Below are 14,155 nucleotides of genomic sequence, written 5' to 3'. Positions count from 1 at the left end.
CGTTAATATTTTTTTGTGAGAAAAAGTTACCACTACTGCTGGGCTGCTGCCTGTGTTATGGTAATCACGGGTCGTTGTCGTTAATGGTTGTTTTTGTATTAGTAAAAGCCCTGGCTGGGGCGAGTTAATGGCCCTTCTCCTGAGACTGTAACGGGTGGGGACCTTCCCGAGGCTAAGTTGTGGGACCCCCCATCTCCAAACTCATGGAGAAACCCCAAAAACAACGAGCCAAATAAGAGTTGAGAGACTGGAGTGATGTCTGGACGTGAGGAGCCGAGTGCTGAGCCTGCAGAGACGCGGAACACCTTCGGACCCTCTCGCCCTGACCATGAGAGTTGACCCCGGCGGTGAGACCAAGCTGACTGAGTGGGAGGGGCACCATCTGAAGGGATCAGCAGGCCCTAAAGGCTCCCACGAGGATCTGATCCCCAGCTCTGCCCCTTGCGGACAGAGCTGTGCATATCCTCCTCCTCTGAGTCGCCTTGGGAGAGACGACGGACGCTGCAGACCCGTCGAGCCACCCAATCCTGAGCTGATCACTTTTAATAAAGGCATTAAAAAGGAGAAGAAGTCTCCTGGCCCTGTTTATTTCAAGTGCTATTGGATATCCCTCAACCCAGCTGTGTTGTCCAACCCCAGATGCTCTTGGGCATTTTTCTGTCCCTCAACCCAGTGGTGTGGTACAACTACAGATGCTCTTGGACATTTAATTTTTTTTGGCTGTGTTGTCCAACCCTGGATGTTTTGGGGCATTTTTTATCCCTTAATCTAGCTGTGTCATCTAACCCCGGATGCTGTTGGGTAAAATTTTTATCCCTCAATCTAGCTGTATTTTCCAACCCTGGATGTTCTTGGGCATATCCTAACTCTCGCAGATTTCTGCTCAACCCTGAATGCTTTTGGAATGTTAATCCCGCAACCCAGCAGGTTTCTTTAGGGGCCCCTCCTGTCCCATTTCCTAGCTGATTGGGCTAGGAAACATTGCTCCCTACCTTGGAGGGGTCCAACCCCTCCCTGAGACCCAGTCCCAGTTACCCCGGGGGATTCTTTCACTCCTTTTATCACTGTCTTCATCTCTTTACTGGCCGCTTTTCTCGCAAAAAGCTGAAAACGCAGCATGGCAGACTCCAGCACTCACTTGGCAGGTGTGGGACAACCAGCCCGCCTCTCATTCACAAACATTCATCTCCCCCCACTGCCCTCCCGAGAAGTACTTCCCTTTTCCTTCCCGGGTTCTTTGTGCACACTACTAGTCTTAGGGGGCCAATTACTGCAGTTGTAGGGAGCCTTTTTTCCTTCTCTTTGTTCTATTGCCTCCCTTTGTCCACTGATTGTAACCTGCGCCTGTCGGTCACCCCAGGGGAAACAGAGCGAGGCTGCCAAAGAGGGCAGGGCACGCCTTCCCCACTCTGATTCTCCTCAAGTACCAGCAGCGAGGTGTTAACCATCCTCTGCTACCATAATTGTGAAAAACACCAATCACTTGCTTTTAAAATGTTAAAAGTTTATTAGCAATAAAATGGTTATAAAAATAGTATTACAATTAGAGTAATAATAATTTGGACAATTTGTATTAGGACAATATGAGACAATAGAAACAAAGAGTTACGGACGTCTGGGTACCTTTTTCTGGGCAGCACAAGCCTGAAAAAGGACACCTGTTAACAAGGGATTAACCCTTAAAAACAATAGCCTGTTGCATATTCATATGTCTCATACATGATGCATAAATTCCATTCAAACAGAGGATTCTGTCTGGTCATCGGTCAACTTCTTCCTCCTAATCCTAAGGCGCCTTCAATCCTCAGCCAGGCAGGAAGAAGTCTGTTTCTTCTGATAAGAGGGCAATAAATTCTTTTTCTGTGAAAGATTTTAGGTATCCTGTGGCAGCTATCTTGCTGCAAGTCCTTTCTTTAAAAAAAGTATCCTACATAGCATAGTTTCTATTTTAACATTATTTATAACCTAAAACTATATTTAACACACTACTTAAGAAAATTAATACAGCATTACTTTCTAACACAGCACATATAATATTCATTTTAATATTTGCGAAAAGCCAATCATAAAATACGCATTTTTCACATATTTGGTATACAATTTGAACAGATGGAATAAATTTAGCTCTCACACTGTACTCAAGAAGCAGCTGAGTGTCTGTTTGAAGCTGAAAGTTTGAGTGTGATGGGCTTTTTTCCCTTGTGGTAGAATTTCTGATTTTATCATAGAAATTGTTGTCTCAGTGCTCTGCAGTAGCCTCAGACAGTTAATCAGTGGGGTGTTTCCCCTTCTGTGGTTTAATGTGCTGTTGGTGAGAGAGGAGGGAGTATGGACAGTGTATTTCTCTTCTGGGTAATGGACTAAATCTCTTCCTGGTTTTAACTCCATGGTAACCAGTGAGGTTCAATCAGGGCTGAACTCAGCCCCTTCTGTTTTGGTACCATCTATGTCAGGGTGATAATCCAGCTTTGTTTTGAGGAGGGTGTAAATGAAATAGTAATTATCATGGTTTAACCCCAGCTGGAAAATAAGCACCACACACCCATTCACTCCCCCCACCACCCCTGGTGGGATGGAAGAGAGAATCAGATGAGTAAAAGTGAGGAAACTCTTGGGTTGAGATTGACAATTTAATAAGTGAGTTTTGATCAGTCCATGGCAGATGGCTGGGCTGTGTTTCCACCCCTGAGACAGTTGATTCCAGGTATACTGGACACTCCTCTAAGTGAAAGCAAACTGTGGCCTGCACTCTGCTGCCAGAGGGATTGAGAAAAATGCATTAGTGATATTAGTTGTGGCATCATTTGTCTGCTTTTGACTCCAGTTCATCTTGAAATTCCAACATGTCCTGTACAGCAGCACTCAGAGGTGGCATGACTTCATTCAGGCCATGATAGTCTCCTGTAAGCCTCCATTCTCTGTTAGACTTTATCACTGGCCATATGGGGTTGTTAAAGGGTGAGCAGGTCCTGTTGATCACTCCTTGGCTCTCCCGTCAACAAATTAGTTCATGGATGAGAATCAGGGAGTCTCAGTTGGTGTGATATTGCCACTGCTGTGGTAGCAATTGGCACTTGTTCTTAAACCCTCAGGAACTCCACAAATAGAAGGGTCCTCCAAGAGACAAGGCAAGGTAGACAACTGTTTATTTTCCTCCATCTCCAGGACAGCTGTACTGAAAGCCCACTGGTACCCTTTGGGGTCTTTGAAATCCCCTCTCCTGAAATAGTCTATGCCAAGGATGCACAGAGCCTCTGGCCAGTCACAATGGGGTGCTTTTGCCATTCATTCCCAGTCAGGCTAATCCAGCTTCCAATAGTCAGCTGTTTGGATCCCCCTGTCACTAAAGAAATACAAATGGGTTCTGCCCCTGTATAGCTTGATAGCATTCGGGTACACTGTTCATCAGTGTCTACTAGAGACTTGTACTCCTGTGGGTCTGACGTGCCAGGCCATTGAATTCACACCACACAGTAAACCTAGTTGTCCCTCTCTTCCATCTGGCTGGAGGTAGGGCCCCTCTAGTCCTGGTCATAGGATTCTCCATTTACTTCTTGTAGAAATAGATTAGAATACCTTTCCATAGGATCAGGAGTAGGATCAGTCCTTTCACTCGGTCTGGGGAATGACCCAATGGAGACTTGAGCAGCAACTTTCCTGGAAGAAACCCCATTTGGGATTATCTTTGCAATTCACATACCTGTGCCTCTAGGGTTGAGGTAGATTTTCCATTCCAATTACTCATGTCCTTTCCATGGTCCTGCAGGTAAAACCACAGGGTACCCCAAGGTGTATACCCAGTATATTCTCCCTCTTATGCAAAAGTACATTTAGCTGTGAGTCCATACAGGTGAGGAGTAGAACATATTCTCTTTGAATTTCTGTAACTCCTTGGACAGTTTTTTCACAGCCTAGACAAGAGAGGAAGAGTCATTTTCTTTGTACTCCTGGAGTTGGTGAGCAACTTCATCCACTGTTGGTGCCTCTTCGTCTCTCCAGGTCATTACTGCCAGTGAGTTGGCATATGACAATGATGCGCTCTGAACAAATTTCTGCCCCATGGGTTGTATGCACTGGACTTTGGATCTGTGGGTGACTGCACACTATTTGAGTCAAATCATCTCTAGCATGACTAACTCCCCCCGCCTCTACTACAGTCTATTTACCTGGGCAACACATCTTTCTTGAAGGGGTACCTTTCCTTCACACTTATAGCAGGAGTCAGCTCCAGAGGCCAAAGACCTGCGTCCCTTTTCCAATCATGTTCTGTAGAAAGTGATCCCAGCTGCTTGCCTTCTTTACCTTCTAATTTTAAACTGCTAGCCCTGTTGTCTCAGCATTGGAACAGCCAGGTGATAACATGCTCAGCTGACAAGATCTGAAATCCTTTTGCATATCCTGCAGCTCACTCAGGGATAGGGATTGAGTGGTTACTTCTTATTCTGTCTCTTCCTCCTATTCCTGTGCTGGCTCTCCTTTGTCCTCCTTTATTAAATGAGATGCTTTTTGTGAACAATGCAAATCAATTGTTTTTAAAATTTTAAAAGTTTAATAGTAATAAAATGGTTATAAAAATAGTAATATAATTAGAGTAATAAAAATTTGGACAATTAGGATTAGGACAATACGAGACAATAAAAACAAAGAGTTATGGACAGTCTGGATACCTCTTTCTGGGCAAAATAAGCCGGGGAAAAGGACACACATTAACAGAGGATTAACCCTTAAAAGCAATAGCCCGTTGAATATTCATACATCTCATACATGATGCATAAATTCCATTCAAACAAAGGAGTCCAGCTGGTCAGTGTCAGCTTCTTCCTCTTAATCCTGACAGCATCTTCAGGGCTGAGCGAGGCAGGAAGAAGTTCATTTCTTCTGGTAAGCGAGCAATAAATTCTCTTTCTCTGAAAGATTTAGGTGTCCTGTGGCTGCTATCTCGGTGGGAGTACCTCATTCCTCTCTTTTTAAAAAAAGTATCCTACATAGCATAGTTTCTATTTTAACATTTTTTTAAAACCTAAAACTATATTTAACACACTACTTAAGAAAATGAATACAGCATAACTTTCTAACATAACATATATACTATTAATTTTAATATTTGCGAAAAGCCAATCATAACATATGCATTTTTCACACTTTTTGTGTCCATTTCTTCTTGCGTATACGGGCAAATGATACCAACAAGGGTTGGTTCTTTGCTTCAGCTGCATCATTCATCCCCAGGGTCTGAGTAGCTGCAGTGCCTGTTGCGGGCGTTGGTATAGCCACAGGTAGTTGCTTAACCTGAAACAAGATCTGAAGCACATTCAGCATTCTTAGCAATAGGACCAGGACCAGAAATAGCCTAGTTTCAACATCCCAGGGATTTAAAAAACTTTCAAAATTCTCAGACAGTTCTGGAATTAGCCTGGAGGAGAAAGGGAAGATGTAAGAAGATGTCTTCCCCATGGGTCAATTCTCTGAGGAGAAAAGGCAAAAGGTGTAATTATTAATTATGAATGTAATTGATATTATTAATTAGAAATAAATATTTTTGTAAAATAATTAATTTGACAAATAATTATTTGTCCCAGTTTGAGACAAAATTTAGGAGGAAACTCCGCAAAGAGGTCTCTAGAAAGCAAATGTCTTGGTTTGAAAAAGACAGGTGTCTGCTAAGGAAGGCAGGAGCCTCCCCTGAAATGGAAAATGTAAACCCCTTCTCTCTGAATTTTTATAATTTTGAAATTAAGGGGGGCTCTCAGGCAAAAATATGGGAGCAGGAATAACAGCTCTTTATTAGGGAAGAAAATAAAAAAATAAAATACACAATGCAGTAATACAAAACAACACTGACAGAGTCATAATGTGACCTGACACCCTGTTGGTCAGGGTGTTGGTAGCAGTCTGATTAAATGGTGGCTGCAGTCCTCCCGGAGGGACAAATGTGGTTCCATTTAAGCAGTGATCCTGTAGAAGGGTGTAGTCTTCCTCTGAAGGTCCAGTGGTGGTGTAAATGGCCCTGGTCTTCCTCTGGGAGTCCAGTGGAGAAGGCTGGCTGTGGTCTTCCAAATCTCTGATTATATCCAGGTAGGATAGCTCCCTCTGGGCAGAGCATCTCAAAATGGGATGATGTAACTTTATCAGTCATGCAGTGAGACTCAATGGCCCATTAACAGAAGATATCTCCCCGGAGGGAGGATTGGTTGTGGAAGAGATAAAGAAAACTGCCCAATTAACAGAAGATAACTGCCCCACTTCTAACAGATAGGAATAGAATACACACCCCTATTTCCAACCTAAGACAACAAATTTCAGCAGCCCCTCCCCCAACTGATTCGGGAGATAATCTTCTTGGAGAAAAGTGGAATAAGCTGCTTATTTCACAAGCAAAGTACTCACAAACATGAGAAAATGAATAATATTAAACAATAAAACCTCTCTTTGCTCTGACAAGATGGCAAACTCAGAGAGTCCTTCTGTGGTTCAGAGAGAGAGTCTTCTGTGAGTGTGTCTTGGTCTCTTCAGCCTCTCTCTGTCCTTCTGGGGCTGGGATGCACCTTTCCAGACCTCTGATGGGCCACAGGCATGAGCTCCCAGTGTTATTCTGGGTTTTCAGTCCAGAGCAGGGCTGAATGGTTCCAGAAAAAAAACAGTCCTGGGAAAACCTTTCTTGCAGTAGCTAACGAGGAAAACCAGCGAAAAAAGCAAAGAAAAACTCCCTGTCTCTCTCTCTCTCCAAAAGATGAGAACCAGGAGAGCATTGAGCCTTATCTCTCTCTTGCTGTCTGTGCTAGGCAGCACAGTCCCTGAGAGAGAGAAATTCCGGGGGAGTAAAGTGAAGCTTCTGCAGACAAACTGCGAGGTGCTTCTCCATCCCCCCCCACCCTCTCCCCCTTTGCCCTCTCTCTGGGCCTAGCTTAAAGCTACAGGACCCATTTCTGAGCAGACTAAGGGATACCAGAACATACAGTCACCCCAGGACAAATCCCAATAAATGACTCCCAAAGTATAGAGGTGACAGCAATGCTGAGTAGACATACCAGCAATCCTATCATATCACAAGCCAGTATTACAAAGTACAACAAAACAAGAAACTTAGCCCAGGCCCCAGGGACGACAAATACCAAAGGAGCAAAAGCTGCAAGTACGTAGGTACATAATGTAACTCTGAGAACAAGCGCAACAGCTCTGAGAAAATAAATCAACATTGCGACCAGTGACTATTAAACCAATACAATAAAAGCCTATAACAAATTTGTTTTAACATGCTCTGGTAAAATCTGTCATTATCTCAACCCTTCATGCCCTACATCAGGCACCAAAAAAGACTGTCTACTCCAGTCAGCACTAAGTACCACATACGATCATTCACTCACCCCCACCTCCCTGGGGAGGAGAATCAGAAAAAAAGTAAAAACTCGTGTTGAGATTAGAACAGTTTATTAATTTAAACGAAGTAAAAGTAATAATAAAAAAATAATAATTGTACTGAAAAGGAGAAAGGGAGAGGAATAAAACCCAAGGAAAACAAATTATGCACTGTCGCTATTGAGCCCCACACGGCGCAAAGCACCAGGGCTCAGTCAGAAGGCTGTTTAGACTTATTTATTAAAGCAGCATGTTTCTTTTATAGTTTTACAAGATGTTTACCTTTACTTAATGAACACATACACTACCCATTGGTCATAAAGAAGAAACAAAACTTTCAATAGGTGAAAGGAACCACGCCACTGTGTAAGCCAACCAAAGTCCAGATCTTCTTGCTTACACTTTTTTCTCTCTCATTCCTCGAGTTGTCATGGTGATGGCCTTGATAAATTCCCTGAGAGAGATATGAGGCTTTCCTTATCTTCAGGAAGCCTTCGCTGGCTCACAAGAACAGCACAGAAATGTCTTTCCCACAATGCACAATACAGGTGTTCACCACCCGTTAACTGATACCCAGACTGTCCCCAAGCAGCAAACCCACCTTCTGGATAACTCCCCTCAGTTTATATACTTGGCATGACGTTCTGTGTTGTGGAATATCCCTTTGGCCAGTTCAGGTCAGCTGTCCCAGCCATGCTTCCTCCTGGCTTCTTGTGCAGCTCCTCTCTGGCAGAGCCTGAGACACTGAAAAGCCCTTGACTCAGGGTAAGCAATGCTCAGCAACAACCAAAACATCAGTGTGTTATCAGCATTAATCTACTGAATCCAAACCACAGCACTATGCCAGCTACTAGGAAGAAAATTAACTCTATTCCAGCTTAAACCAGGACACTGCTTCAGCTATAATCATACTTCATATTAAAAATATTTTTTTCCCCAGTTTCTTCCTACTGAAATTTGTTTCAAAGATCATGTTCTCATTTTCTTGTTCTATCTTCCTTGCACTTTCCTGAACTCTTTAGGACTTCAGCATGCATTTGACAGTGACTGGGAAGCTGGGAAAATCACTTACAACAATTATAAAAATAGATCTGATTATGCTGTTCTGGCTTACAAACTCTTGGTACAAACAGGCAACCAAGCAAAGCCCATTGACATCAGCCAGGTACTGTATAAGAGTTCATAGTGGTTTATACAGGAACACACAATTCCATCAGGAGTTGGGACAGATGCAAGAAAAATGCCATAGTTCCTTTTTCAATCTTGATGAATTGAAATTTCTGAGTTGTACCTAATTGCATAGTCTCACTGACTTTGAGCTGCATGTTAGCTGCAGAGTCTGGCCTGTGTTGAGAAGTATTTTAAAATCAATATCAAGAATGCCTGTCCTTCATGATTATTGGCTGGCATGGGTTAAATGCTGTTCCTGTCTCATATACACATGCACACACAGTTTCCTCTGCAACTGGTATGGAAGATGCTACTCTGCATCCTTAGGTAGGTGGAAATGGGTGCATGACATAAAGTCAGTGTTAGTCTTGTTGCCCTAAGTGGCATCATTTCTGATTTGAATCAGATTTTTATATAGGGATGACCTTTGTTCAGCCTTCTGCTGTGGCTTTGAATCTAGCATTCACAATTATTTGGTTAGTTCCTACGAATTTATTCAACACATACATTTTAAAGAAAGGTGTTTACAAATGATAGTGAATGGAAGGGTACTGAAATAACTATATGCTGTACAATATTATTGTACTGTCATTACTAAATATAGATATACGGTAGTAGAATACAGAATGGCAGTTGGTTGAGCTGCCTAAATAAATGCATCCTAGCTTCTTTCACAAGGTTATCACAGCATATGACTGCTTTCGCTGCTTTTTAGTATCACATAGGTAGGTGAAATATGCTGGGTTTAACTCCTTATGCCAAAATTTTATTTTAACCCTTTTAAGAAAAAATCGTGCAGCATCCTAGTTTCTTCTCTCCTAGAATCATTGACTCAGTGCTTTCAGGCAGAAAATACTCTCTTTAGTGAGTTTTGAGTTTCTCAGTAGATCTGCTTATTTTCATTTTTTTCTGACATTAAAGGTGACAAATTTATGGATTGCACTGTTCAGTTACTATGGTGTGTAAAATACATTGCTATGTGGCAGTATGGCAGCATGCAGCATGCTGTCAGGTTTGAATGATGCTTTAGCTATGAATTAAGCAAAGACAGGCAGCCAAAGAGAAAACCTTTATGAGATTTTGTTTAGCAGTGTCTGCCACATACACTGCAGAACAAATGTGATCAGACTACAGCTGTTGATACAATTTCCTGTACCTGGGAGGGAGAAAAATGTGGTGCACTCACAAGGGCTGAGTACTGTACCATACAATTCCAAAGACATCTTAAAGACATACAGTTGATGCATATCCTGGGGATTAACTGAATCCAGATCCTTGGAATCTAGTTGAGGGGTGTGGGAATTTTTTTGAGGGAGAGAAAGGTTGACTTTTTTTAACTGCTGTCAGTAATGTTCTTCATTTCATTAAAAGGACCTGAAACTGGATCTAAGTCAGAGTTTTAAATAAACAAATCAAACAGAGAAACTCCACAGTAACATGTTTAATCCAGAGTTCTCTGTCATAGCTCTAGCTGTGCAGTATTTGGCTGAAGAACCCTAGAGGCATACCACTGCTTTTTACCCCATAGATACATTTGCCAACAGTGATCCAAATAACACAGTGCACTTGTCTGGCTTTTTTTTGCACTGGGCATTTTCTGAAACACATAGATCATGGGAGACAAGTGTTAGAAAAGTTTATACAGACATTGTTTTATTTTTATAGCTCTCCATTTACTTGGTAGCATGTTCTTCAAAGTTAACAACAGAGTTTAACTGCACACAGGCATGTATAGGCACTCTTGCCAATTTTTTTCCCTTTCCTTAACATAAATTTCTTCAATTCTGTTGTTGTTCGCCCTCAGTTACAGATAGTTTTTTTGAATTTGTATTTCAATTGTTCCGTTTGTTTTGGAACCATCTGCTGATATAGTGGGTGTTATGAAAATTATATAAATATTAGTTTATCAATAACCAGTTTCCACTGTTGCTGTAGTTGTTTGGATTTTTTTCTTCATTCTCAAACAATAGCTTGCTGGTAAGCCACTTCAAGTGAAAGTTAATGCTATTTGTCTTTTTCTTTCCCCCTCCTATATGTGTGTGTTGCATCTCTAGGCTTTTTGTCATAAGCTTCATAAGCTTTGCAGCAAGAGCCCTGAAAGCAAAACTCATTCTGAATGGCTTCTAATCTTTCCATTTTGCAGTTGACTAAACAATGTCTGGTGGATGCAGATGGAATCATTAACCCAAACGCTTTTTATATCTACCCGACAGCCTGGGTTAGTAATGACCCTATGGCCTATGCTGCCTCACAAGCCAACATCTGGCCTCTCCACCCAGAATGGGTCTATGACAAAGCAGACTGTTGGGATTTTAGCTGACTAGAGACTGGGAAAGTACAAGGCCGTGGCTAATTCCAAGTCCTTCACCTGCAAGATAGCGTGTCCCTGGGCCTAGCTGAGTATGATAACGAAGTGGACAGAGAGACGTGAGAAGTAGAGAATGTAGGCCCAAAGGAATGAGGAAGAGTTGATGGTATAGTTTAACCAATAGATCGCTTGGCTTACAGAATATTCATAAGCTTATTACTTGCTGTATAAGTGTTTGATGCTTTCTTCAATAAACGGGACCTGTTGATGACCATCTGGTGTCCTGGTCTCCCTCCCTCGACAGCAGACTATATGGCAGAAACAAGGCTGAGAAGTAAGTAACATTTAATCTTAATGTCTTATAGTTTATATATGTGGTCTCACTGTCACAGACATATTTTCATTAAAATCCTTTCATTAGGATTTTTCCTGCTGAAGCTGAGAAGTTTCAGCACCAAAGTGTAAACAATGGTTATCTGCTGCTGTGGAATGCAACAAGTGGATCCGTGATTGGTCTCCTGTGGATGTTTGGATTTACTCACCACTCACTGCAGAGCTGTTCTCGCTTTCTGCCGGGACACAGACCTTTGTTATTCATTCTTTTCTATTCTTAGCTTAGCTAGCCTTCTGAGAACTTTTCCTTCTATTCCTATTAGTATAGTCATAATGTAATATATATCATAAAATAATAAATCAAGCCTTCTGAACATGAGGTCAACATTCTCGTCTCTCTCTTCATCCTGCAACCCTTGTGACCACTGTCACAGTCTCACTCTTTCCTTTAAGACCTGGTAACTATAGTTGGGTGATATTGTATAGGGCTCAGAAGCATAAACAGAACAATATATTGTGCTACTCTGTAGACGCAGGATACAAATGCAGTTGTTGAATCTAGTGTAATGTGGCACCACTGAAGGGTTTTATCATGTTGAAAAATGAGTTTTACAACAGTTTCTAGCAAAGCTCTACGAACTTATGAGTATTGTTCTTAATGCCACTGGATAGTTCTGTATGCAAGAGAAACCTGGAGATTGCATTAAATTCCTGAATTTCATCATGTTTAACCTCAATTTTTGATATGTAAGAAAATTTCATCAAGTTAGCTCATATGTATAAGATACCAACACCAATATGGTACAAGAGCCATTATGGGGAGGAATCTGTGTGAGTGGGTGTTCTCCTTCTGTCCCTCCCACTCTGTGCTGTTCACTGTTTTGCATCCTGAGCAGCAATGTTGGTTCTCCTTGCTTCACTTCAGTAATTTATTGGGCGGACTGCTAGTTGGACACCAGTGGAGAATGGGAGCATACATGTGGGGTGTTGCGGTGTGATGTCATGGTTTGCGTCAGATACCTATGGTTTCTCCCTGTAGATTTCTTCCTCAGGTCTGTCAATCACCTCTCCTTTCCCCCACCCTGACCCTTGTTGAGTGCTGATGTCAGTCCTGGCATTCCAGAAGGGCGTCAAGTGATTGGCAGAGTTCAAAAGATGCCTTTCAGCCCCGGAGGACATTGGGCCATCCAGGTGTCATTTGTCCCCTGAGACTTCCCCTCCCCTACCTGGTTGGTGAGATCCCTACCCCTTCCCTACCCCTCTCCCCAGGGTTAAAAGGAACAACAACCACGTGGTTCGGGAGGTTCTGTTAGAGCAGTTACTGGATTCAGAGGCCTGTGGGCCAGGAATAAAGCTCTGGATCGAAATCCTCCAGCAGAACCCGACTCCTTTTCCTTCACCCCACCTTAAAGCTTCTCCGACAGAGCTAAACCTGAGCTCCTGCATGTCTGGACTTGTCTCTAGCGCCCAGCTGCAGCATCCAGCTTAGCCAAAGGTGTCTCTGAGGTGAAAACACCACTCTTGCCGCCTTTTGGTCAAGCAGCAAGGGCCGGACAAGCCCAGGCATGTCCCGTCCGGCTATATTAGTATTAATTCTAATAGTGGGGGAGGACTGGTACTCTTGAAAATGTGAGAGGGCAACAAGCTAGCTGTGCTTCAATGTATCCAAATCCTAGGATGGATATTCAGTAAAAAGCTGGTGAAGATTGCATACATATATTGAAATCTGTAGTTGTTAAATGATATAGAATTGTTTGGGGACTTGATTAAGGCTGTGTTTATCAGAAAAATAGTAATTTCCTTTATTTGGAGTTTTTAAAGTGTCAATTGTTGCAAAGATGCAAAAATTTAAATTCAACACCTTTAAGCATTCTGCTATAGAGAACAAGTGTCTTGTTAACCATGCTGTCTGTGTATCTCCTTCCCAAACATGTTAAAACATTGCCATACTTTTCCTAGTTCCAGCAGCTGAGCCCATACAATATGCTCAGTTTCCTTTCTACCTCAATGGATTGCATGAAACTTCTGACTTTGTGGAAGCTATCAAGAAAGTGAGAGCTATATGTAATAACTATGCTGGTATGGGGATTGCTAGCTACCGAAATGGTTATCCATTTCTATTTTGGGAGCAGTATAGTGGACTTTGTCACTGGCTTCTCTTATCCATTAGTGTGGTTTTGGCTTGCACATTTCTGATGTGTGCCCTCTTCCTCCTGAACCCTTGGACATGTGGCATCATTGTAAGTTTATTATAGCGGTCTTTGTTGAAGTCAAATTCCTTTCAGCATAGCTCTTGCTATAATCAGGAAGGTTGTGATTATGTCTGGGCATCTAATAGAGTATGTATATAGCATCATCCATTATGCTTTCATTCAGCTTGAAGGGGTAGAGTTCATGCTAAAGATACAAACCTTTATAACCTTTGTCCACTTTAATAACCTTTGTCCTTTGTCCAACTTTTTGCAGATTGAAAGGTTTTGTTATAAGGATACATGAATTTTTATCTTTGTTCAGATGCCCATTAACATGAGAAATAAAGATACTTAGGAAAATTTAGAATGTTATTAAATATTAAAGTTATTTCTATTTAGTTTTTCCTTCTTTTTTATCAGTGTTGTTTTTCAAGGCAGTTGCTTGTGACTAACTTGCCTGTAAATTTATCCAATGGTTTCTGAATGCAGTCTTTCTGGAAGGACTGAAATGGTTTGGTTGTACAATACACACTGAGAAAAGAGTGTAACTGGGCTATTGAGGAAAAAGACTTATAAAATCATAAAGTGAAGAGAATACTCCTTCAAGCTTTCTGCAAGGTACCATAAGCCTCATAGTAAACATTCAAGTTAAACTGGATTATGATGTTCCTATGTTTACATTCCATAAACTGTTATATGGTTTATGTGCATGGTTTCATAAATGTTGCGTGGCTTACAAAAATGTAAAATAGTTGCTAGTTTTTGTATTGTACATTTATATAACAAGTATGTTAAA

General features: G+C 41.7%; 1 pseudogene; it reads left to right on the top strand.

Moving 5' to 3' along the window:
• The window catches only part of LOC134431414 (protein patched homolog 1-like), a 233,875-nt pseudogene that overhangs the window by 175,574 nt on the left and 44,146 nt on the right, over nt 1-14,155 (top strand).

The sequence above is a fragment of the Melospiza melodia genome, chromosome W (assembly GCF_035770615.1).
Source record: "Melospiza melodia melodia isolate bMelMel2 chromosome W, bMelMel2.pri, whole genome shotgun sequence".
Lineage (NCBI taxonomy): Eukaryota > Metazoa > Chordata > Aves > Passeriformes > Passerellidae > Melospiza > Melospiza melodia.
The sequence above is the reverse complement of the archived record's forward strand: the minus strand, read 5'-3'. Positions and strand labels throughout refer to the sequence as shown.